Here is a 26,229-nt window from a genome sequence, read left to right on the forward strand (position 1 = left end):
TCATGACTACATGATGTTCTGAAATATACTTTCTGAAAAGGAGATAAAAGGCATTAATAAAATGAAACAATGTATGGTAAGACATCATAAGTTGAAAAAACTCAAAGTCAATGAGAATAAGATAATAAGAATAATGGGAAAATAGTTCAAAAGTGAAATGTAATCTCTAAGAAATAGGGCGACAAGATGATGCTTAAGTAGAAAGCTAAGGTTAAAAGAGTATAGAAAGGGCTAACAACAAATTAAATGGAGAATGTTAAAATTTGTAAAAAAAGCAAAAACAAAAAAAAACCTTTCTGTAAAGATGAGGAATGGTACAGATGGTTCAGTGTCTGCACCCTGGAGTGCCTGGACCAGGAGGTGGGCGGGGCCATCCCAGTCCCTAGGCCCTGGCTGGGCCCTGTGGTCTGGGTGGGCCTGCATGTGGGTGGTCCTGGAAGCTGCCCCCCCCCCCCCATGATGCTCAGCTGCAGGCTGCAGGCCTTGGCAGGTGGTGTCCAGGCTTCAGCGGCCAGGCCTTGGGTGATGGCTGTGGCTCCTCAGGTGCCAGGCCACCTTGAACTCTGCAGCCTGGGGATGTTTGTGGGAGGTGTTAGTCCTGTGCACTGGGGAGGGAGCCGACCCTTCTGCTGAGTTTCTTGTCCTTTACTGCACTGAACGTCCCCGCGGCTGGAGTGGGAGGTGGTGTATTTGTCTGCCGTGGACCTGAGGGGACTCGAGAGCACCAATTTCTAAATTAACGTGGTGTGATCCTGCTTGTCCAGGGCAGTCCTGGTTTATGTCTGTTGTCCTACCTTTTCATGTCACCCCTCTCACTAAGTATCCTGATGTGACTTTATGTTATACGGTCATGTTATTGGGTGTATAATGAAATTTACTTAAGAAAATTCGACTTAATGACTGAATAACTTAATAATTTAGGTAAAAGTTTAAAAATGCACACAAAAACGGGATGTACAATTAACCACAGACATACATGCTTGTACCTGGCTGGCCTATTCATTCAAGGAGGTGAGAGAAATTGTGAGAGAAATTGTAAGTGGGTGTCTAGGAGGGGGTCGAACTGAGGGAACAGACTGGAGAGAGGGAGGCTTACCTTTAATTGTGTACTTGTTTCAACATTTGATTTGTTTTTTATTAATATGAGCATGTGTTTCTTTTCCACAAAATACAAAATAATAATAAATATAGATTATGGGGAGGGGTCACTATAGGCATTTGAAGTATGTCCTGTTGTGTGCATTTTCCTTCCAGGAGGCCCCTAGCAGCTAAACATTCCCAGACAATAGGACAAAATTTTGGTTTTATGTTCATGTCCTTTGTTTTTTGAAATGTCATTAATTATTGATTGAGAAATTTAAGGACTATAGAGTTATTCTAATTACACTTTTGTTCCTGTATGAGTTTTGATAATTTGTATCTTTGAAGGAGTTTTGGGTCATTACATGTAAGTTATCAGACTCTTGGACGTAGGGTTGTTCATAGTCTTGTTTGAGTATCCTTTCAGTGTTTGGGGAACTACTAGTGATGACCCCTCTTCCATTCCTGGTATTGGTAATTTGTATCTTCTCTATTTTATGTTTGGTTAGCCTAGAGGTTTATCAGTTTGATCTTTTCAAAGAACAAACTAATGCTTGATTTGGGCTTAGTTTTCCTTTTTTGTGAGTAATGTGCGGGAGTGCACTTGCTGGGCTGTATGATAAGTGTATATTTAGTTTTAAAGAAACTGCTAACTAGTTTTCAAAGTGACTGTACCATTTTTGAGCAATATGTGAGAGATCCACCTTCTCTGCATTCGCAACAGCATTTGGTATTGTTCACTTTACATTGTCTTAATAACATGTAGTTATACCTCATAATGGTGTAATTTGCATTTCCCTGATTGTTAATTATATCATGCATCTCTTCATGTACTTATTTCCTATCCGTGTATCTACTGTGGTGAAATGTTTGTTCATGTATTTTGCCCACTTTCTAATAGTAATGTTTTTATGTTTGAATTTTGGAAATTCTTTTAATATATTCTAGATAGTAGTTCTTTTTTTTCCCTAGAACCATGTCTGGAGTTTGAACCTGGGATCTCAAAAGTGGGAAGCCAGCATTCAACCATTGAGCCAAATTGGCTTCCTCGAGTTGTTTTTTTTTGTTTGTTTGTTTGTTTGCTGGTTCTCTGTTGTTGTTGTTTTAAAAAGAGGTATTGGAACTGAAGCTGGAACCTCCCATATGGGAAACAAGCACTCTCGCTTGAAACACATCCACTCCCAATTTTCTAGATATGTGTTCTTTCTTTGTTATAAGTTTGCAAATATTTTTCCCCATCAGTAGTTTGCCTTTATAATTTATCTTTTGCAGATCAATATTTTAAAGTTTGTTGAAGACCGATGTGTCATTTTTGTTTTTTATGGATCTCTCATTCAGTGCACTCTTCCTTAGGATTCTGTCTCCGTGTTTTCAAATGTCAAATAGTTTCGATGATGCCCCAGTATTTCTATTGCCTATTCTGACCACTCCACTGATTCTGCTTCTATGTCAAAATTAAAAAAAAAAAAAACCTTTTGTTTTTCAAGTAGTTTTAGATGACATAAATGTTTCATCAGAAATATAGGGGATTCCCATATGCTCTACCCCTTCCCCCTATCACACTTTACCCCATGAACAACATCTTTCATTAGTGTGGTCCATTTGTTACACAGCTACTGCTTTGTCTAATCCACCATGTATCTTGCCTGGACTACTGTGATAGCTGCCTACCTGGTCTGCATTTTGATCTGCTTGCCACTGTGGTCCGTTCTTATCTTGTAGCCAGAATGATCCTGTTAAAGCCTGAGTCAGGTCCTGTCCCTTGTTATTCTTTACTGAACCCCCCATATATTCCCAGCTACAGTAAAATATGAAGTTCTTATACTGGACTACAAGGACCCTCCACAATGTGTGCACCAAGTTTTAAAAACCGTTTTATTGAGAGATATTCACATACCATACAATCTGTGAAAAGTGTCCACAGTTACTTTTAGTATAATCAAAGAGCTGTGCACTCATCACCACAATCAGGTTTAGAACATTTTCTCACTCCAAGAAGAAAAGCCCCATATCCCTTAGCAGTCACCTCTCGATCCCTGTCATCCCTCAACCCCAGCCTTAGCCAACAACTAATCTTACTCCATCTCTATAAATTTATTTATCCTGACATTTTATATTAATGATATAGTAGAATATGTTAGTACTTTATGTCTGGTTTCTTTCACTTAGCCTATTGCTTTCTTAAATTGTTGAAAAGTTTTAATAGTGAAGTTGTATGTTTATAGAAAATTCATGTGAAAAATACAGTGTTCCCATATATCTCTCTGTTGACACTTTGCATTAGTGTGGTACCTTTGTTAGGATTGATGAAGGAAAATAAGATATTACTGATACCTGTAGTCCATAGTTTTCATTAGGTGTTTTTTTTCGATATAGCATCCTATTATTAACAACATATAATAGTGTCATACATTTGATATAATTCATGAAAGAATAGTCTTATATTTGTACTATTAACCCCAGTCCATCATCCACAACAGTGTTCACTTAAACAGTCCCATGTTTTGGCTTCTAACTTTCCTTTCTAGTAATGCACATGACCTTAAACTCCTCCTCTCAACCACACTCATAAACATAATTCTGCACAGTTAACTACATTCCCAATAATGTGCTACTATCATCACTATCCATTCCCAAATATTTACAATCACCCTAAATAGAAATTGTGCACAATATAAGCATCAACTCTACATTTGCTACACCCATTCTGTCCCTTGGTAAGTTATATTCTAGATTCTAAATCTCTTGAGTTTTCTTATTATATTATTATAATTAGTTAATATCAGTGAGATCATACTGAGATTATTTGTCCTTTAGTGTCTGGCTTATTTCACTGAATATAATATCCTCAAGGTTCATCCATGTTGTCACATGCATCTGGACTTCATTCTTTCTTAAAGCTGAATAATATTCTGTTGTGTGTATTTACCACATTTTGTTTATCCATTCCTCTCTTGGTGGATATTTGCTGTTATCTTTTGTCTTTTGTGCATTAACATTGGTACAGAAATACTTGTCTTAAATCCTGCTTTCATTTGTTTTGGATATATATCTAGAATTGGGATTGCCAGGTCATATGTTAATTCTAATTTAACTTTTTGAGTTACTGCCCAACTGTTTTCCATACTTGGATCCATTATTTATATTCCTGCCACCAGTGTATAAGGTTTGCTATTTATATACATCCTCACTAGCACTTGCTATTTTCCAGTTTTTAAAATAATAGCCATTTTAATGGGTGTGATGTGATAACTCATCATACTTTTAATGTGCCTTTCCCTAATGGCTAATGAACGAGCATCTTTTCATATGTTTATTGGCCTTTTTATGTCTTCTTTGAAGAAATGTCTGTTTAACTACTTTGCCCATTCCTAATGGGTTTGTTTGCCATGCCCCCTCCCTTGGAGGTTAGCTGGTGACTGTCTTCCTTGTCCACTTGTCACTGGCTATTTCTTTGATGTGGAAATAGCCCCTCACCACTTGGCTGCTTCCTCCTCCTTTGATCCCCAGCTCCAGTCTTGTCTCCTCTGACTTAGGTAAAAAAAAAATTCTTTTGCGATACCAGGGCTCGACATTGAATCTGGGACCTTGTTTGTGGGAAGCTGGCACTGAACCACTGAGTCAGTTGGTTTATTCATTTGCTTGTTTGTTTTTAGGAGGCACCAGGAACTAAACTTGGGACATCCCGTATGGGAAGCAGGCATTCAACTGCTTGAACCACATCCACTCCCAACATCTTTCTTACCTGCTCTGTTATCCTACCACTGACCCCTCACGTTGTATTTGCTGATTTTTTATCTCTTGGTCACTGGATTGTAAATGACTTCCTATAAGGTTTACATTCCTCTCTCCCTGCCCTGGGCCTCGCACAGGGTCACATACACAGTCCTCACTCACTCACCATTTAGTAGAGTGGAAAGAGTGGAGGACAGTGCCTGGTGCCTGAATCTTTCCACCATCTGTACGATGCCTCTCCTGGCAGGGGAGGTGCTTTCAGACCATCACATTTGCAGGACTTGGATGTAGTTGAGACTCGCCGTGGACTGTGAGGTCAGCCCAGCTAGGGTGGAATTGTGACTCCTGTGAAGTCATATTCACAGGGTGTAGCCTAACGTTAGACTTCCCTGTACCTAGATCCTGACATGTACTTGCTGGGTCACTTCGGGGAGAGTACTTGAGATCTTTGTGCCTATCCCTCATCTGTTAAATGGTGATTAATAAACATACCTAAGTTTTAGACTTTGTTTTATAATTAAAATCTAACATTAACTTGCCTGCCTCCTCAAGCAGCCTCCTTTCATCCTTATTCCTTCGAAAGGAGAGTCATGGATTCAGTGGGTCCTATGTGTATTTTAAGATAAATTGTCCAGAAATATGTCATATCTTAGACCTATGCATTATACTGTTTACAGAGCGGAGGTGACTTTCCATCCTTTGTTCAGTCTGGTCCTAGGGCCTTGATGTCAGTCCCACACTCTCTAGGTGAGCTGTGATTTGTCTAAACCTTAATTAAAAGCAAAAATAATCACCAGCTTCAAAGCACTAGATATATCAGATGTGTTTTATTGTGTGTACTAGCGATGACCCAGCCCATTCCACTGTCAGACTCCCCTTCCCTGGGCCCACCCTCTTCACCCCAGGCTCCCCATCTACCAGTACCTTCCCCCAGGCCGCTTTTACCCTGGGCACCCCATCTGTCCTTTCCCTGAATCCACTATATCTTTTTTCTTTTTTTTAAGATTTACATTTGATTTCTCTCCCCTTCCCTCCCACCCTTGTCTGCTCTCTGTGTCCATTCACTGTGTGTCCTTCTGTGTCCGCTTGCATTCTTGTCAGCAGCACCAGGAATCTGTCTCTTTGTGTTGAATCATCTTGCTGTGTTAGCTCTCCGTGTGTGTGGCGCTGCTCCTGGGCAGGCTGTGCTTTTCTCATGCGGGGCAGCTCTCCTTGCAGGGTCGCACTCCTTGTCCATGGGGCTTCCCTACATGGGGGACAGCCTGTGTGGCAGGGCACTTCTTGCATGCATCAGCACTGCACATGGGCCAGCTCCACACGGGTCAGGAGGCCCTGGGTTTGAATCCTGGACCTCCCGTGTGGTAGGCAGGTGCTCTATCTGTTGAGCTAAGTCCCTTCCCAATCTTGAATTCCCATTCCTTAAAGTCAAAACACGTTTTTAATATTTCTGGGTCAGGTTTCTACTCAGGTTTCATCTGCTGTGCTGCTTTCCCCACCATATTAACTGGGACATCAGAACTTTAAAGAGTTAAGTCTGGCTTCATCTGTCTCCAAGTCTACACATCAGTGGCTTCTCTATACTTGATTTACAGAGGATAGATAAATTATATAAAAGAAAAAGAACCAGGTTTTTAAATTTTATTTCTCTCCCCTGCCCACCCCCCCCCCCACCACCACATAGTCTGCTCTGTTTCCATTTGCTGTGTGTGCTTCTGTGACCACTTATATCCTTATCAGCGGCACCGGGAATCTGTGTTTCTTTTTTTTGTTGCATCATCTTGCTGTGTCAGCTCTCCGTGTGTGCAGCGCCATTCTTGGGCAGGTTGAACTTTCTTTCGCGCTGGGCAGCTCTCCTTACGGGGCGCACTCCTTGCACGTGGGGCTCCCTTACACGGGGGACACCCCTGCGTGGCCGGGCACTCCTTGCGCGCATCAGCACTGCGCGTGGGCCAGCTCTATACGGGTCAGGGAGACCCGGGGTTTGAACTGTGGACCTCCCATGTAGTAGGCGGATGCCCTATCCATTAGGCCAAGTCGCTTCCCAGAATCAGGTTTTATTTATAAAACATCTGGAAGACTGACAAGAAAAATGGGAAGGGCAGGAGGCACCCATGGGTAGAGTGGGCTCTGCTGGCTCCACTTCTGGAAGGAACAGGCCGAGGCTTCCTCTCCTGTCTGAGTAATCTGACTGCTGGGATCCTGTCAGATGACAGCCCCAACCTCCAACTTCTGGAACAAAACAGCAGGAAACACAGAGGAGATGGAAACCTTTGTCTTTGGGGCTCCATTTGGCTCTAGGAGTGCAGAGAACAGGCGTTGATTTGTATAACACTTTTAAAGTTGACAACCCCTGGTCCAGCCTGCAGGAAAGTGGACAAGGCTGCTTCTTGAGGTTCCGCTGCCTCAGGCCAGCATTTGCCTCAAAACTTGTCATGGTAGAGCCGCACCTGGAGAGAAGTGAACGGGCTGATGGCCCAAACAGTTCTCTCTCCTGCAAAGCCCTGGCTTGTGGTGACAGAACCCTGAAGGCAAGGCTCCTCCTGGTGGGTTCATGAAATTAAAGGCTGGGATGGACGTGAATGTAAATCCAGTATGTCTCTGAGAGGCGCCAGGTCCTCCACAGGAAATAAGGGGGCCCAGCCGGGGCAGACCCCTGGGTGTTGGGCAGCATGTCGGGCATTAGTGCCTTCATCCACAGGGTTACTCTTCAGGGTGCTGGCCCCTATGTTGGCCATAGGGTGCCACAGGTCTTTAGGCCTAAGCTTACCCCAAAGTGATACGTGGTGTGGGGGCTCCACTCCTTTCTCCTCTTACACTAAGTGCATCAGTGTTGGAGCTCAGATCTGTGACCTCCACTTGGCTCCCAAAGCTCTTATGTGCTGGTGAAACCCCCGACCTGGAGACGACTGGGGTGCTGCTGCCAGATGCTGAGCATCGCTGCCTCGTGCTGGGGTTGAACTTGGTCACAGCACAGGGCATGTTGGTGGTGGCTGCAAAGCCAGAGGCATTGCCTGTGCTGGAGGAGGACATGGTGGGGGTGGACCCAGAGGCCAGCTGGAGCCTGGCCTGGCTGCCCAAGGTGAAACCTCTAGGTATCCACCCACCAAAGCTAGCAGTGGTGATGCGCAGGGGTGCCTGGCCTTCAGCAGAGTTGAGGTGGGAGTTGCCAGGTTTTCAAATTGGAAAGAATGGTCAAAGCCGAGGTTTCCAGGAAGCTGCCCACCAGGGACTCCACATAGGAGCTGGGGCGCTGCTGCAGGGTTAAAGGGGAGTTTACACTTTGGGGTCGGGCTGCAGAACCCACGTGTGTGCAGGCTGGGGGTGTCTGTGGCTGAGGCAGCGCTGCTGCTGGATGTGCCTGAAGGGCCTGGTCAGATGGGAAGAAGCTGGCACTGCAGCCAGCAGGAGGCCCACAGAGCAGTGGAGGGGGGAGTGATGTGGTATTCATCAGGTGACCCGAAGGCCAGAGGAAGGTGGGAAGTCAAGGCTGCAGGTGTGCTGGTTGAGGGGCTGGAAGTGGCTGCAGAAGCAGCCTCTGGAAGGCCCGTGGAGTGAGGGTCCCCAGGCCCAGTGGTGGAAGGGGTGTCCATGAGAAGGAGTCAGGAGAGTCCACACACACCGGAATCGCTGAGCTCATTCTGAATGTGATGAGATAACTGGGGAGGAAGGAGGTGCTGGGAGCTGTTGGGAAGGCAGAACCAGCATCAGGCATCAGCTGCAGCCATCACAGAGACTCGGGGATGCAGAGGGACTCCTCCCTCCCTATTCAGGGGTCTCCCCGAAATGGGTTTTACCATGAAGGAGGAGGACCCTCAGCAGCAGCTGCAGGAGCAGGCTCTGGGCTTCTCCTTTCACAGTTCCCATCCCCTGTGGGGCCAGGATCCAGGGCAGAAGAGAGTCTAGCACACAGCCTGGCCTGGTTGGTATCTGATGATGGGTGGCAGCAGTGCTCAGCGAGGTGGAAGAGGCTGAGGGGAGAGGGTGTGCCAGCACATCAGGTGGGGCTGGGACAGTGAGGAGAGGACGGGTCTGCTGAGCAGCGTTTCTTCTGAGGCAAAGGACCCACCGAGGTGGCCACTGCAGTGGATCCCAGGATGAGCCCTGGGCCTGGGGAGTCCTTCCCACACCTCCTCAGCTGTGAATTATTGTGGGGGATGCAGAGGCAGCTGGTGGAGGAGCAGTCCAGGAGCAGGCCAGGGGATGTACTAGAAGGCTCTGAGGTGCTGCATTCTGGGGTGCTTCAGTCTTACCTACCACCTGGGAACTGTTGAGTCATCCAGCGCACTGCTTCGTTTTGCTGGGTCTAGATCCTCAACAGTGATCAGAACCCTAGCTGGTGTGTGTGTGTGTGAGAGAGAGAGTGTGATGGCAGCCACAGGTGGGCCCCTCACCTGTGTGACAGCAGAGGAATCTTGCGTTAATGGTGCCTGGAAATGTCAGATGTGGGTGAGCCTAAGTTTTTTCTGCTCTGAGGTAACTGGAAGCCTGGTTAATTTGGATCTTTCTCGGGGTTTTCATGGAGGCCGAGGAGATCCGAAGATGCCCATCCTTGCTCACATTCTTTGTGTATCTGTAGAGCAGCTGGGAGACAGACAGGCCTGGATCTCTCTCCTTCTCAGGGGCAGCAGACCTGGAATGGAGCTCTCTGAGCTCCTGACAGCATTCCCTGTGTGCATGGTTCAGAGAGATCCAGGAGTTCTGGGTGGAGCTGCTTTCTGTGCTTTGGCAGGGAGTTTTCTCTTAAGGTCCAGGTCTGGGCAGGAGGGAGGCCAGGCCTTCCCTGACCCTCAAAGGCCTAATGCAGACTCTGCAGTCCCAGAGCCATCGGAACCCTTTTTTCATTGTCCTGAGAGGTCTTTCGCCTTGTGAGGAGTACAGCTTGCCCAGGAAACTGCACCCCTAGGATTAGGAATGCCTGAGAATTCAAACTAGGGGGCCCTGAAATGGAAAGTCATAGGTAGGTTCCTCCAAGAAACCCAGACGCCAGTGACGACCACAACCAAAATCTCTTTAAGTTGTGTCTAGTTCAGGGACATCGTTTGTTTGTCATTGGTTAGGATTCCTCTCTAGGCCACTAGAATTAGCAACATATTGTCAACCATAGCTATTTATGTTCTTTTTCTTTTTTGTAAACTTTAACCTCTGAGTACTTAGTGTGTGATTTCGAAATATGTTCTATGACTGAAAGTACGAAAAGAAAAAAACAAAACCAATCTCATGCTCTAGCCAAGAGAAACGAATATTTTTGTTCACATAAAAACCCTGTGTGCCACTCTTTTAGCTTCTTAATTGTGTCTCCTAGATAAAGGCTGTTATGGTTCTCCTCTTTTTTTACTTTGTTTGGAATTGTTTTCAGTGTTTGTTCTGGGGATAACTTCTCACATACTAATCAGTTAATGTTTTAACAATTCAAGTAAAACGTAGATTCCTCACAGTCGTATAGAGTATTTAAACCCCTACTCTTGGTTATACTTGTCATATGCGTTCTCTGTACATGTGGTATGGCCATCTACCCCCAAAATCGTCTAATTTCTGCCAAATATTCATTCATATATTAACGAATTTAATGGTGTCTGTTCCTGAAGATGTTCCTTTCGCATCTTTATAGAGCAAGTTGTTTAGTGATGAATTTAGATTTCTCTGTCCTCTCCATCTTCTGTTTTGCCTTGAATCCTTGGACAGTTTTTGGTGTATGTAGTATTCTGGGTTGATATTATTTTATTTCAGCACTTCAAAGATCCTGTTTTACTCTCTTCTGGCCTCTATTGGGTCTGAGGAGAAATGACAGGCCTTCAAATTGTTATTCTCCTATAATGTGTCATTTTTCTTAGGGTCCTTTCAGAATTTTTCATCTTTGATTATCAGTGGATATCTTTAATGATGTGTCAGGGTGTGGTTTTCTGAGCTTCTCAGATCTGTGTATCACAAGGTGGGGTAGTGTTCAGGCTGTTTTAGCCCATATTTATTCTGAACCATTCTGTGTCATCTACCTTCAGCATTTAGCATGAATATTTACTGTGCTACAGGTTTCTGAGGTTCTGTTAACTTTAGTTTAACCTTTTTGCCCTCTCTGTGTTCTTCATTATATCACGTTACTGCTCTAAGTTCCATGTCACTGATTCTTTCCTCTGTTACCTCCATTCTCTTATTTACCCCACCCAGGGAACTTCTGAATTGTGGATTGTTGTGAACTTAGAAAACGAACATACATAGCATCATACAGGGCTCTCAACCTCACCCTACCACCAGTGCCTTACAATGTTGTCAGACGTTTTTAATCATTAAAGAGCATCCTCAGAATATTACTAGTAATCAAAATACCTTATGATGGTGTATTTTTCCCCAAACCCACCCTATTACCATTATTTTTATATGATTTATATGTGAATATGCATAAACAATAAGTGTGTAGTGAAAGTTGTGAACTTAACAAAGCAAACATGCATAACATCATAAAGGTGTCCCATACATCATCCCACCACCAGCAGTGTTCATTTGTAACAAAATATGAAAGAATGTCATCAAAATCTTACTACTAACTGTAGTCCTTATCTTACATTTGGTGTGTTTTTCCTCCACCCTACCCTATTATTATTTTTAAAATATATTTTTTTGACAGAAGTTGTAAACTTAGGAAACAATCATGCACATGTGTAGAATTCCCATACAACACCCCTCTATCAACATGCCACTGTGTGGTGGCACATTTGTTAAAGATTATGAAATAATATTGGGTTATTACCAGGTTCATAGCTTATATTTGGCACATTTTTTTCCATACTAGCACATTATCAACACAGTACATCTTTGGCATATAAGCATTAATATTACGCTATTATTGATAACCACAGCCCATAGGTCATTTCAGTTGTATTTTTCTCATGCTTCTCCACATTCCCACCCCCCCTGCAACAGTGCTGTATATCTCCTCTAGATCACAAAGGACACTATGTCCTCTGTGCCATCAACCGAAATTCTACTCCACCTCTGTGTTTACTGTGTTAGTCCCTAGATTATTCCCTAGCTTTCTGTCAATTTGCCTTTATATCCCTAGACTACACTTTTCACATTCCCATTTATATAACAAATGTTAATCACTCTAACGTATTACCATCAGCTATATATGTTTCTACCCTTTTACAGTACAGTTAACTAAAACTTCTACATAAATTAAATATCAGTAGTCCATGTCAGTCCTGCTCTTATCTCCTTTAAGCATCCACTACCTACTACTGAGTCTTCAAGATACTTTACTACATTTTTTCCTAGAAGCTTTATGGTTTTTGCTTTTATATTTAGGGTTTGGTTCTCTTTTGAATTAATTTTTGTATAAGGTGTGAGGTAGGGGTCCTTTTTCTTTCTTCTGGCTGTGGATATCCAGTTCTCCCAGCACCATTTGTTGAATTGACTGTTCTCCCTGAACTGGGTGCATCTGACAGGCTTGTCAAAAATCTCTTGACCCTTGATGTGAAGAATTGTTTGTGTTCCTTGAGAGAATCAGTCACTCTCAATAGTTTGGGAAGTCTAGTATTCAAGCCCTTCAGCATTGCTGCAAGTATCTGTAAATATGGTCCCTGAAGTAGTGAAAATTGATTGTCACTATGGGCCTTGAGGAGAAGGGGGGAGAGGTATAGAATAGATGGAATCAGGGTAACTAGGGGGCAATGAAAGTGCTCCACAAAATCATGTAACGATGGATATAGGACATATTAATGTACACCAAAAATGTATACAAGTCTATAAACTAAAGTGTAAACCATAATGTAAACATAGGGAAACTAAAAATTTAGAAATTTTACAGTCTGAAATGTAAACCGTAATGTAAACCAAAATGGAACCAGGTTTGAAAGCTATGTTTCAAAATCTATACATCAGCTGCAACAAATGTAACATGAACATCTAAAAAGATCATTGCCAGGGAAGGGGGAAAGGGTTTGATATTGAATATATGGGAGTCCCCTCTATTGTGTATGTGTGATCTAAAACTTTTTTGAAGACAAGGTTAAAAATTAGAAAAAAAATTTTAAAAAGGAATGAATGTAGACACTGAGGAAGAAATGAAAGAAAGTGCCTTGCCACTGTACATACAGAGCAACACTTCTTACAGTGATGAAAGGCAAAAAGTTAAAAAACAAAGCTTTATGATTTTTTTATTTTTATTAATACACCAGTTTATTTTTTCTTTATCTTCATATTTCTAAATTAGTATGTGTATTTCTAATCTTTAAACCCATCACTATATTTCATTTTCCTATTGATTGCATTTGGCAATATATTAGACTTCGTTGTTGAAGACATTTTGGACCAGAGAGAGTTTCACCTATGGGGAGGGGAGGAGCATGCGGGTTGCATGGTTGGGAGGGTGTTCTCCACGGCATGTATATAGGGGCCATAAAAATGTTCTGATATGTGTTGGGTATTTTTATAGTAGTTACAGTTACCAGCGACAACTGAGGGAGTACAGAGTTCCTACTCAGGGGAGCGCTGTAACATTCCCCAGTGGAACACCAGTAATCCCCTAAGTGCGACAGCAAAGACCAACAAGGAAGGATGGTCTAACGATGAGCTCTTGATAATGATGACTATGCTTTTGAGGCTGTGTGCCTGAAATGTGAACTAGGCCTAGAGCTGCAGGGTGCCTAAGCGTTACCTCTTGAGAGCCTCCATGTTGCTCAAATGTGGCCAATATCTAAACTAAACTCAGCACGTAAATGCAATACCTTCCCCCCAGCTTGGGACATGACTCCCAGAGATGAGCCTCCCGGGTGTCGATGGATTCTTACCAGTCACCAACTGGTGATGCAGCTAGAAAGAGCCCTTGAATGAAAGGTCAACTAAGACCAGCAGAAATCTCAGCCTACATATGGGATCATGTGTTAAAAACTGCTGTTTTACCTTGAATAAAAGGGGGAAATGGCAAAGAGAAATGAATATATATGGATGACGGTCTTCAAAAAAGAGTTAGAAGGTCATCAGAGGGGTCGTGCTTATGCACGCCTCAGCAGGACCCCAGAAACAGCTTAAGGAGATACAACCCTAGGTACTGGTTCTCCTGAAGGCTATGGAGACCCACAGAGTATATGGTCATGGCAGATGGATTTTGAGTTCTGTGTCATGTCAATAGGCCCTACTTTGGAATTTGTGCTCCTGAGAGTGATGGAGCTGGACTCAGATATGACCTGTCTACACATGCCTCTTCTGTCACTTTTACTGAACCTGTGGTTCATATTATGGATGGTGTATACTGAGGGGACTTGAATCTCTGAACTGCCCATGTACCAGCTGGGCCCTGAGCCTCAGCAGAGTTGGCAATCCCTACTCTCTGGTTCATTGGACTTACCCAGGTCAGCTAACAGGGAGGTGAAGATGGTCAACCACACCAGGGAACGAAGAGTACCTACAAGTGCAAGCAGGAGAATTGCATCCATCAGTTATGAGGAATCTATGCCCCTTCTTTATATAGAGGTAGAGTGGACATCACCATCCCCAGGGTCCACAGAATGGGGGAATAAAACATGGATTAGAGTGGACTTACTGATATTGTACTATAAAACTATTGTGACTAGTAATAGAAGAAATTGTATCATTGATGTGAAGAATGTGGCCACAGTAGTTGCTGAGGGCAGGGAGAGGGAAGAAGAGATGTGATGAGGGGGCATTTTTGGGACTTGGGATTTTCTTAAATGATATTGCAGGGTCAGATGCTGGACATTATATATCCTGCCTTAACCCACTGAATGTACTGGGGGAGAGTGTGAACTACAGGGTAAACTATTATCCACGTGGTGCTGCAGTGCTCCAAAATGTGTTCACCAAATGTGATGAGTGTGGCACAATGATGGGGGAGGTTGTTAGTGTGGGAGGAGTGGGGTGGGGGGATGGGGGGTATATGGGAACCTGTTTTTTAATAATATAACCTTTTCTTGTGATGTATCTTCAGAAAAATACAGATTACAAAAATGATGGAGTTGGAAGTTGGGGACTGCATTATATTGGCACCTCTTACATTTTTTTAATGTAACAATCTATGTCATCTATTAACTTTAATAAAAAGAAATTTGTTAATAAAATAAAAACTGATGCTTTGCGAAACCATCACTTCATTTCCATTGGGCTGTGTATCTGTCTTTATTTCAGTACCATGGTGTTTTCACCAGTATACCTTGGCAATATGATTTAAAGTCCAGAAGTGAGAGTCCTCCAACTTCACTTTTCTTCTTTAAGGTGTTCCTGGTATTCAGGACCCCTTAACCTTCCAAATAAATTTGATAATCATTCTTTCCAATTATTTTTAAAATGCTTTTCGAAGTTCTATCAGAATTGCATAGAATCTGTATATCAATTTGAGTAGAATTTACATCTTAATGATATTTAGTCTTATAATATGTGAGCATGACATGTTCTTCCAATTATTTACATGTTTTTAAATTTCTTTTAACAATGAGTTGTGGTTTTCTGAATACAAGTTCTGTATAATGTTCGTTAAGTTGATTCTTAATATTGGTGTTTTATCTGTCATATTTTATTTTCACCACTCTTTTGACACTTTCCGTTACTTTTTCTTACATACTCTATATTTCTATACTCTCTCCTGATTTTTCTTTTCAGGCTGTATCATACCCTTTAATATTTCCTGCAAAGCTGGTCTCCTGGTTAGAACTCTCTCAGTTTCTGTTTATCTGTGAATATTCTAAACTCACCCTCAATTTTGAAAGACAGACTTACTGGATATAAGATTCTTAACTTGAAATTTTTCCCTCACAGTATCTTAAATATATCATACCAATGTTGTCTTCTTTTTATGTTTTTTAAGAATACCCAGTTTATTAAGGCGAACTTAACTTTATTGTTAAATATGGGGAATGTGGGAAGCACATGTGACTCATGTGGTAGGGGCTCTGCCTACCATAGGGGAAGTCCCAGGTTTGGTCCCTAGTGTCTCCTGGTGAAAAAGAAGAAGAGAAAGTGTGCCTGTATGGTGAGCCATTGTCCACGAGCCAAATGTCTGCAGTGAGCCAAGTGCTCGTATGGTGAGACGAGTGCCCTCTATAAAGTGAGCTTAGTGTCCACATGGCAAACTGAGTCCCCACTTGGTGAGCCAAGTGCACACGTGAGTGCCTGGGTGGCATACTGAATGCCCACACGAGTGCCTGTATGTCGAGCCAGTGCCTGCATGTTGAGCTGAGTGCCCACACAGTGAGTCAGCACCTGTGTGAGTCATGCAGCAAGATGATGATGCATTGAAAAAGAGACAAGGGAAGAGTCAAGGTGAAGCGCAGCAAGAGACCAGGAACTGAGGTAGTAGAATTGACAGGGAACCTCTCTTCACATTAGAGTTCCCCAGGATGGAATCCTAAAGGAGAAAGATGAGAAGACAAAAAAGAAATTGATAAAGAAGATCACACAGCAAATGGACACAGCAATAACAGCAGGGCAGGGGATGGAAAGAAAAAAAAATATGGGGAAAGTAAGGGTCTTCCAGCAAGAGCCAGAAGACCTACTGAGCAAATTCTAAAAGACCTGTAACACTCACCACTCTCTCTTGCCTCCATGGGAACTCTGTACTTAATCTTAGTGGGTGTCCCTTACATGTTAAGCATTGGCGCTCTCTTGCTCAGAATTCTCTGTCTTTGGTATTTGACATTATAATTAATATGTCTTGGGGTTGTACTCTTTGAAATTATACGTAAGGGAGTACATTGTGCTTGGATATGGATATCCATATCCTTTAATAGGGTTGTGAAATTTTCTACCATTATTTCTTAAAACATTCCTATTGCTCTTTTCCCCTTTTCTCCTTCTTGGACATCTTTTACACATATGTTTGCATGTCTTTTGTTGTCATTTAGTTCTCTGAGACCTTGTTCAATTTTTTCCATTCTTTCTTCCACTGTTCTTTTTTACTTTTGCTTTCAGAAGCTATTTCTTCAAGCTCACCAGTCCTTTTTTCTGCCTCCTCAAATCTGCTGTTATATGGCTCCAGTATTTTTTAAATTTCATTTATTGCACCTTTAATTCCCATAAGATCTCCAGTTTTTCTGTGTGTACTTTCAAATTTGTGCTCTTCCAGTGTCATCTTTTTTTAATTTTTTATTAAGTTGTCTTCTTTTTTAAAAGATACATAGATCACAAAAAATGTTATATTAAAAAATATAAGAGGTTCCCACATACTCTACACCCCATCTGCCCACTAGTCCCACATCAACAACCTCTTTCATGATTGTCGCACATTCATTGCATTTGGTGAATACATTTTGGAGCACTGCTGCACTGCATAGATTATAGGTTACATTGTAGTTTACACTCTTCCCAGGCCACTCAGTGGTTTATGGTAAGATACATAATATCTAGCATCTGTCCCTGCAGTATCATTTAGGATAACTCCAAGTCCGAAAATGTCCCCACATCTCATCTCCTCTTCCCTCTTCCTACCCTCAGCAGCTACCGTGGCCACTTTCTCCAGATCAATGCTCCAGTTCCTACCATTAGTAGTCACAATAGTTCTGTAGTAGAATACCTCTAAATTCACTGTAATCCATATTTTCTTCCTCCATGCTGTGGACCCTGGTTTGGTGATATCCACTCCACCTCTATATCGAGAAGGAGCTTAGATCCCACATGGTTGATGGGTGTGATTCTCCTGCTTGGAGTTATGGGCACTCTCGGCTCCCTGGTGTGGTGGTTGACCATCTTTACCTCCTAGCTGACCTGCGTGGTAAGTCCAACAAACTGGAGAGTACAATTTGCAGCTCTGCTGAGACTCAGGGCTAGGCTGGCACATGCCCGGTCCAGAGATTTAAGTTCCTTAGTATATACCAACCCCAGCCAACCACAGGTTCAGTAAAAGTGATGTAAGGTCACATCTGAGTCCCAATCCATTAGACTCAGGAACACAAATTCCAAAGTAAGGCCCATTGGCAAGGCAATGAATATATTAGGCTTTATTTTTGAAGTAGTTTTGTACCATAGAGGGGTTCAAGTATGGCAGGCGAGGAGCATCAGTGTTGTCTTAATATACCTAATCTCTTTAGTCATCTCATTGAATCTGTTAAGGTGATTTGTTTGAACATCTGTGATTAGTTGTCTCAACTCCTTTATGTCATCAGGAGGCTTACCTTGTTCCTTTACCTGGGTGATATCTTCCTGTTCTTTGTATGGATTGCAGTTTTTGTTGGTGTCTTGCCATCTGGCTTACTAGGTGTACTTATTCTGGGTGCAGTTTCTCTCTTTAGTTTAGGGTTTTTTTGCCCTTTCTGCCTTGCCAGTTGTGTAGTAGGAGCCAAGGATATAGTTGGTGTTGAACACAGTGGAGACTCAAGCTGCCCTTGTTTCCCAAGGACTGACGAATCTCCTCCTTTCTCCTTTGCAGGGTATGGATAGTGCCACAGCTGTGTGGAATGATCCAGGGTGTGCAGACCTAGACTGTAGTCACCTAGAGATTCTGAGGAAGCTTAAAGTCCCTTTCTCCCCTGCATTGGCAGGGATAGAGCTGCAGGTGTGGGCAACATGCTATGCTGTACATGTGCAAAAATGACCGTAGTTGCCCTGGTAGTCTTCCCACTATTCAGTCTGCCAGCCGAATGTTCCTGCAGTTACCCAGAGAGGCTGGTGCAGGGCCCGCCAGCTTCCTCCCTGGTAGAGGTGGGGCTGATGCCTAGGCTAGGGCTGCAGGCTGATCTCAGTACAAGAAGCCAGTCCCTATGATCACTATGATTTTTAGCCAGCCCAGCTTCCCCTCATGCTGGGGGTAAAGTCAAAATGGTGTCTACTGGCCTCTTTCTGACTTGGACAGGTTCAAACTTTACCTGTTCTTAGGGTTATATTTCAGCCAGCCATATTTACTAACCACTAGTTGCAATTGGTGGCCAACCATCCCTTCCTTTCCTGTTTTTTGGGAAATGGAGCTTCCAAATCCAGAATAGCTCCTGAGGCAGCCAGAGTAGAATGATTACAGTCCTCTGAGGCATGGCCTGTATTTTCCTGGAGAGGCTGGTGCAGGGCCCCACAGCCTCCTCCCTGCTGGAGGTGGGGCTGGGGCTTAGCCTAGAGCTACAATCTGATAAGGATGGAAAGAAGCCTGACCTTACCATCACTGGAATTTTCTCCTTATGCCAGGGGCAGAGTTAAAATAGTGGTTACCAGCCTCTTTCTGACTTGGATGGGTTCAAATTTTAGCCATTCTAAACATTATACTTTAGACTGCCTAATTTACTTTACTAATCAGTATCTGAAGCTGGTGCCCAGTCTTCTCTTCCTTTGCCATTTTTGGGAAGTGGAACTTCTGATTGCAGCTGAGGAATAGCTCCAAGATGTCTTGTGCTGCCTCTGGAAGATGGGCGCCAGCCTCTGGGGTGTGGAGTGTTCTACTTAGAAATCTTCTCTGCAGATGGGCATTGTCCTCCTTCCATGCTTTCAGGGATGTTGCAGCATGCTCTTTGGGTCTCTTGGAGCCCCCAAACAGGTGCTTTAGTCGATAGCTCAGTGTGATTACTAACTGTCCTGTAGCATGAACTGACTCTCGGAACTCCTTCCTCTGGCCACCATCTTGCTGGTTTGTCCTTGAATTTAGATGTTTTATATCTAGGTCTAAAGTTTCCCTTTTACATCTTTTTGTTGTTTGTTTCTTTGTTTTGAACTATCTTCTCTTTCACTCCAAGAAGAGTATTTACCTTTCTCATTGAGCAGAGACTTAATAACTGCTTTGTCTCATCATTCTTTCTGTGGTTCCTTTGGGGCTGTATCTGCTGATTGTTTTTTTCCCCTGGAGAGCAGACCAGATTTTTCTAGTTCTTTATATGTCATGTATGATATGGCATGATATCCTGGTTGCATGTGCTTGTTATATAGTTGTGAGACTTCTGAAAGAATGATTTTGCTAGTTGGGGCCTCTTGCTATTCCATATGAATTTGAGGGTGAACTCTCCATTTCTCAAAAAAAAAAAAAAGACTGTAGAGATTTTGAGAAGTATTGCATTTAATCCGTAGATCACTTTAGGTAATATCTTGCCATTTATTAGGTCTTCTTTTATTTCTTTCAGTAGTGTTTTGTAGTTGTCATTGTACAGGTCGTTCATCTCTTTGTTTAAATTTATTCTCAGGTATTTTTTTTTTTCTTTTAGGTTCTGTAGTGAATAGAATTGCTTTTTTCTTAAATATATTTTTTATTTTTTTAGAAGATAAATAGATGACACAAAATTTTATACAGAAATATAAGGGGTACCCAAATGCCCCACTCACCACACCTCCCACCCTTCTCCACATTTAACAACTTCTTTCATTAGTGTGGTAAATTCACTGCAGTTGATGAACCCATTTGGAGCATTGCCACTAAGCATGGTTTGTAGTTTATATTTAGTTTACACTCTCCCACTCAATTCTGTAGGTTATGGCAGGGTATTAATGTCCTATATGTGTCATTGCAATGTGATTCAGGACTATTTCATGTCCCAACAATGACCCCATATTTTACACCTCCTTTTCCCTCTCCCTGCCTTTTGCTCCTATAGTGGCCAGTGTTTCCACATCAATGATATAATTTCTTCCATTGCTTGAATACCAGTATGTCTGTAGTAGAATACCAGTAAGTCCCCTCAATTCCATATTTTATTTCCCAATCCTGAAGATTCTGGGATGGGTGATGACCACTCAACCTCTAATTGAGGGGAGGCTTCAATCTTATATGGCCAGTGAACTGGAGGGTAGGTGTTGCAATTAATGGAAATGGTGTTTTTTTCCCTTAATTTTTAAAAAATTTATTGAAGTATATCACTCATACAGAAACATATATAAGCAATAAGTGTATGTTAATAGTTTTGAGCTTACAAAGCAAACATATATAACATCAAAAGGACTCTTATACCTACCCTGCCACCAATACCTTGCATTCTTGTTAAACATTTTCGAGTAATGATTAAAGGGCAACATCAAAATATTTCTACTAACCAAAGTATTTTTCCCCCAACCGACCTTATTTTGTTGTCTTTATCTCATTTATATATGAACATACATAAACAAGTGTGTAATAAAAATTGTGAACTTACAAAGCAAACATGCATATCATCATACGGGATCTCATATATCGGCCCTCCATCAATACCTTTCATTATTGTGAGACATTTTTTATAGATTATGAAAGAATATCGGGGAAATTTTACTGCTAATTATAGTCCTTTTCTTATATTTGGTAGGTTTTCCCCCAACCCACCCTATTATTATTTCTTAATGTATTTTTATGACAGAAGTTGTAAATGTACAAGACAATTGTGCACATGTGCAGAATTCCCAAACAAATCCCCTCTATCAACATACCACACTGTGGTGGAATATTGTTTACAGATTATATGATAATATCATCCAGTTGTTACCATATCCACAGTGTACATATGGCACATATTTTCCATACTGCACCATTACCTACACAGTACATCTTTGGCATAAATGCAAGAATACTACATTATTACTGCTAATCACAGTCCATCTACCACTCCAGTTGTGCTTTTCCCATGTTTGTCCTCTCCCACCGTATTGTATATGATCAAATAGTGATGTGCCTTTGCTCCTCCTGACAAAGGACACTTGAATCTGTACCATCAACCACAATTCTCATCCACCTCTTAGTTTTCTGTGCTATTCAGTTCCTAGTTTATTCTTTAGGCATTTATAAATGTAGACTGTTGAACGAGGGGCTTGTTGGGTTAAGGATGACGGAGACAGACTCACTCCAGAGATGGGTTCATGATGCACGTCTGCTTTATTGAGGAAGTTGCAGAGTTTATATAGCGGTTTGGCTTACGGGGCATAGCTGATAGGTGGAGGGCTCACGGGAGGAGGGTGAGGCGGGGCTGGAGACATTTGGCTCAGTGCTGGTGCGCCATCTTTTGGGTGTGCCCAAAAGCGTGTGGACTAGAGAGAGTGCTCATCTAGTCGCTCGCAACACAGCCAGGCTGAATGTCTCTGCCGCTCTACCTACATCTCTCCCTCTGTTATTAATTAGAGCCAATTGTACTAATTTCAGTTCTTCAGTTTTTTGGGATAAAGCTTGAAGGTTTATGTTGATACATCAATAGACAATACATATGACAACAATTAAGATTCCTGTTATAAGCCATAGCAGAAGGTTGGGAGGTGATAGGAGGGATAGCATTGCAGCTAGTAAAGAGGTGTCTACTCCAGAGGCTTGGGAGTTGTTAATCGATAAGATTTGGGATGTTAATAGTTGGATGAGGTTGAGGAACTGTGGAGCGTCCATGTCCACGGGCATAAGAAGAGGTGGATGTCGTACTGTGGTCCAGAGCAGCTGTCCGCGAGCGGAGTTTGCTGTGAGGATCGAGCAAATGAGGAGGAAGAGGGTTTCGGGTGTTGCAGGGGCAGGTGCCATATGTTGGGCTTCTGTGCATAATGATTTGATGTTTCCCCGTGTGATGCGACGTGTGGGATGGGCAGGAGTACGGTGTTGATGGCGTCGTCTCACAGGGCCACCTCCTTCTCGCTAGGGACAAGTTATTTATGTCGCCTGCGAGTTGAGTGACTGTATGGGGGGTCATCTTTGGCGGTGGAGGATTGGCCATCTCGTTTTTGGGGGGCACGACAGGCCGTATCAATCTGCTGGGCACCCAGATGGGCTGGTCTGCATTTTCTGGAAAGACACAAGCAAACCCTCACCCCTGTGTTAGTAGGGGATGGGGCCCGTTCCATTGTTGCATTAGGGGGTCTTTCCAGCGCTTCAAGGGCACTGGTGTGGGTATAGAGCGGCCTCCCCAGTGCTTGTTGGTGGGAGAGAGACCTTCAGAATTGAAAGAAAAGTAATTTAGTGTGATTAGGGCTTTTGTTAAGATGTTTTTGGGTATATCCCTAGGGTCTTCCCCATTTTGTTTTATTATATGTTGTTTCAGGGTGGCATGAATGCGCTCAACGATGGCTTGACCCTGTGGGTTGTGTAGGATGCCTGTAGTGTTTGACCCGTCATTCAGAACAGAAGGATTGGGAGGATCGGGAGGTATAACAGGGCCCGTTGTCTGTTTTTATGGCCCACGGGACTCCCATTTGTAAAATGGCTTGCAGTATGGCAGAACTAGCATGACGGGCACACTCACCAGAGAGAGCGGTGGCAAACACAAATCCGGAATATGAGTCAATAATTACATGAACATATTTCAGTGTCCCAAAAGAGGGGACGTGGGTGACATCCATTTGCCATAAGCTGTTAGGACGTAACCCCCTTGGGTTGACTCCTTGGGGTTGAAGTGGTCCTAGTGGTAACAGGGGACCGCATTGGGCGCAGGTGCGAGTCAGATGCTTACATTGTTGTTGAGAGAGTGAGGGGGAAAGCCGCTTGAGTGCGTGTGCAGACATATGGAATTTGGCATGTAAGGTGCGTACTTGATCAATAGCAGGTGCAATGAGTATTAAGCGAATTGATTCGTCTGCTTGTTGGTTCCCTCGTGCTAGAGGGCCAGGCAAACCACTAATGTGCTCTAATGTGTTGTATGTACCATGGCTGTGCTCCATTTTCTAGGATAGCCTTGGTTTCGGTTAACAGGTCACCTAGTTGGGTTTTTCTTGAGCGGAAGACTGCATGTGGAAGGCTACGTAGGGTTTGTACCACATAAGCACTGCCGGAGAAGGTATTTATAGGGATATTCTGACAATGATATAGCACAAGGAAGAGTGCATATAGTTCTCCGAACTGTACTGAGCTGTCATGGGGGCTTTATAATCCAATCCATTTGTTTTTGTTGTTTTATGAGTACTACACGGAATGCCTTATTGGTGTCCGTAAATACAGGGGTTTCATTTGGGAGTGGCTTGGACCGCGGGTAAGCGTTCTCATGGAAACTGCTCGGCAGTTGCTTGAGGGTGGAGAGAAGTTTGTGAGTGGGCCGATGATTATCTATTTGCCCAGGAAATCCTGCTACAAGCGTTTGCATTTCGAGGTTGGTTTGGAGGAGGCGAGTGATAAGCTGTCCTGTAAGAGGCAAGATTAGGTTGTCTGGCTCCTGGCCATAGATGCTTTTTGCTGTGTGTCGTAATTTTCTCCCCAGTAGGCAAAAGGCCATTAATTGGGGTGTGATTTTGCTGAGACTATTGAAGGAGAGGTGCACCCAGTATAGGGGCTCATTTTGACATAGAACTCCAGTGGGTGTTCCTTGGGTTGCTAATACTATGGCAAGGAGAGGTTTATGAGGATTAAATTTGGCCAGTTCTGTATTTTGCATTTGGGAATTGATATATTTTATGACGTTTTCAGCTTTAGAAGTGAGGACCCGATGATTCGTGGGATTGGGGTCTCCCTCTAAAAGGGAAAAGTGGGGGGCTAATTTATGTGATGAGAGGATAGATGTAGTTGGATCCAGTTTATGTCCCCACAGATTTTCTGCAGTTCATTCAACGTGCAGTTTTGTGGTATTGTTAGAGACGGTGACAAGGGCTTGATGCCCATATTGATCTGATATCTTAGAAAGCTGAAGGGCGATTTAGTTTGCACTTTTTCGGGGCAATTTGTAGTTTTAATTGTTCTAGATTATGGAGTAACACTTTAAAACAGTTTGTTAGATGATTCTGATCAGGGTGTGCTATGAGAATGTTACTTATGTAGTGGATGATTTGGCAGTAAGTTTGCAATGGTAATGTGGCATTGCCTATGAAATTCTGACATACAGTGGGACTGTTTTTCATGCCCTGGGGGAGGATTTTTTATTGGTACCGCTCAGCTGGTAGAGCATGGTTAATTGCCGGAACTGTGAAGGTGAAATATGGGCGATTTTGTCCATGCAATGGGATGGAAAAGAAACAATCTTTTATGTTTATTATAAAAATATAACTCTTTTCGTGTATAGCTGAGGGATGAGGGAGACCTGGTTGTGGTGAGCCCATCTTTTCCATATGAGAGTTGACGGCTCCTAAGTCATGAAGAAAGCTCCATTTGCCTGTCTTTTTCTTTTGTATAACAAATACAGGGGTATTATGAGGGCTAGTAGTGGGCTCTAGGTGCCCGAGGTCTAGCTGTTGTTGGACAAGGATTTTGAGTTGAGTGAGTTTTTCATGAGGCAGGGGCCACTGGTTCACCCAGGTGGGTTGTTTAGTATCCCATTTTAGGGTGACTGGTAGGGGTTTTATGATTGTCATTAGTGGTGAAGCAGTGGCCTTTAGGATTGGGGGGACTGGTCGGTTGTTAGGACGGTCCTGAGCTGAGGCATTATGTTTTTGCCCCATAGTGTATTGGGGAGTTGTGTTAACACCAGGGGGTTGAATTGTCCTGTAGTACCATCTGGGTCTGTTCAAGTGAAGGGCTTTGCGACCTGATGAGAGGTTTTTAGGCTATTTATTCCCTGAATAATGGGCCCAATTTGCAGGGGCCATTCTGGGTTTAGATTTTTGCTACTTAGGACGGAGATGTCTGCTCCCATATCAAGTTGACCTATTATAGATTTCTCATTGACATCCAGTGTTAACCACGCTTTCTTTTGGGTGGTGGGGATTGTCCAATATACGCCTGGATTTAATGGAGTTTCCTCTCTCATTGGCGGGCTGAGAGGTGCCCCGCTTCTCGTTTAAAGGCGGTAGGGTTTCTCCATAGGCATTGGTGTGAGATCTACAGTCGCGTTTCCAATGGAGCCCCCTGTGGCACCTAGGACAGATTGAATTTGGCTTGCCTAGAGAGGGTTTTTGTGACTGTTTTTGCGGACATTCTCTCCCATAGTACCCTGGAGAGTGGCATTGGAAACAACTCCGGGTTTTACTTTGGAGGACTTTTTGAGGTGTTGGGCTAGGGCGGCAGCCAACACATTGGTAGAGATAGAGCCGACATCACGACAGGCTAGTACCCAGTTTTCCGGTGTACTGTTGTGCAAAGGAGCAGTGGCTCTTCGACATTCACCATTGGCCCCCTCCCATAAAAGGTCTTTTATAAGCGCTTCTGCTGCCGCAGCATGAGCGACTTTTCGCTTTACTGTTTCTTTAACTCAGCCATAAAAATCTGCAAAGCCTTCATTAGCCCCTTGTATAAGTTTAGACATTTGGATGGGTTTTCCTTTTGGATTTATTTTTTGAAATGCCCTTTTAGCGCATAACCGGCATTGGTCAAAGTATTGGGGGGGCCCTGTGGCCTGAAGAGTGGGGGATGCGAATTGGCCCTCTCCCTGTAGGGATTCAGCTGGAATGTTAACTCCAGCTACCACATTTCTTTCTCCCAGTATTTTAGCTTCATTATAATAGAGTGCTTTCCATTGGATATAATCTCCAGTGGGTAGTATAGCACATGCTAGGTTTTTCCCATCAGTGGCACAATTAAGGTTTACACTGAGGTTTTCTAATAACATTTGTGTATATGGGCTGTTAAGGCCATCCTCTTGCACGGCAGGGCGTAAAGTGGTGATTGTTTTGTGTTCGTGGGGATTCCATTGTGCCGGGCAGGCA

At 43.1% G+C, this 26,229-nt stretch overlaps 1 protein-coding gene and 1 non-coding gene across 4 annotated transcripts in view; one reads left to right on the forward strand and one right to left on the reverse strand.

The window, feature by feature from the left end:
• Positions 1-26,229, forward strand: part of LOC101443821 (ral guanine nucleotide dissociation stimulator-like) — a 127,148-nt gene that overhangs the window by 48,410 nt on the left and 52,509 nt on the right. The gene's annotated exons all lie outside the window — the stretch shown is intronic.
• Positions 16,285-16,346, reverse strand: LOC131275393 (U7 small nuclear RNA). The gene has a single exon (XR_009182857.1). It is a non-coding gene; the product is annotated as a U7 small nuclear RNA (small nuclear RNA).

This window comes from Dasypus novemcinctus, chromosome 22, assembly GCF_030445035.2.
Source record: "Dasypus novemcinctus isolate mDasNov1 chromosome 22, mDasNov1.1.hap2, whole genome shotgun sequence".
In the NCBI taxonomy this organism is placed as follows: Eukaryota; Metazoa; Chordata; class Mammalia; order Cingulata; family Dasypodidae; genus Dasypus; species Dasypus novemcinctus.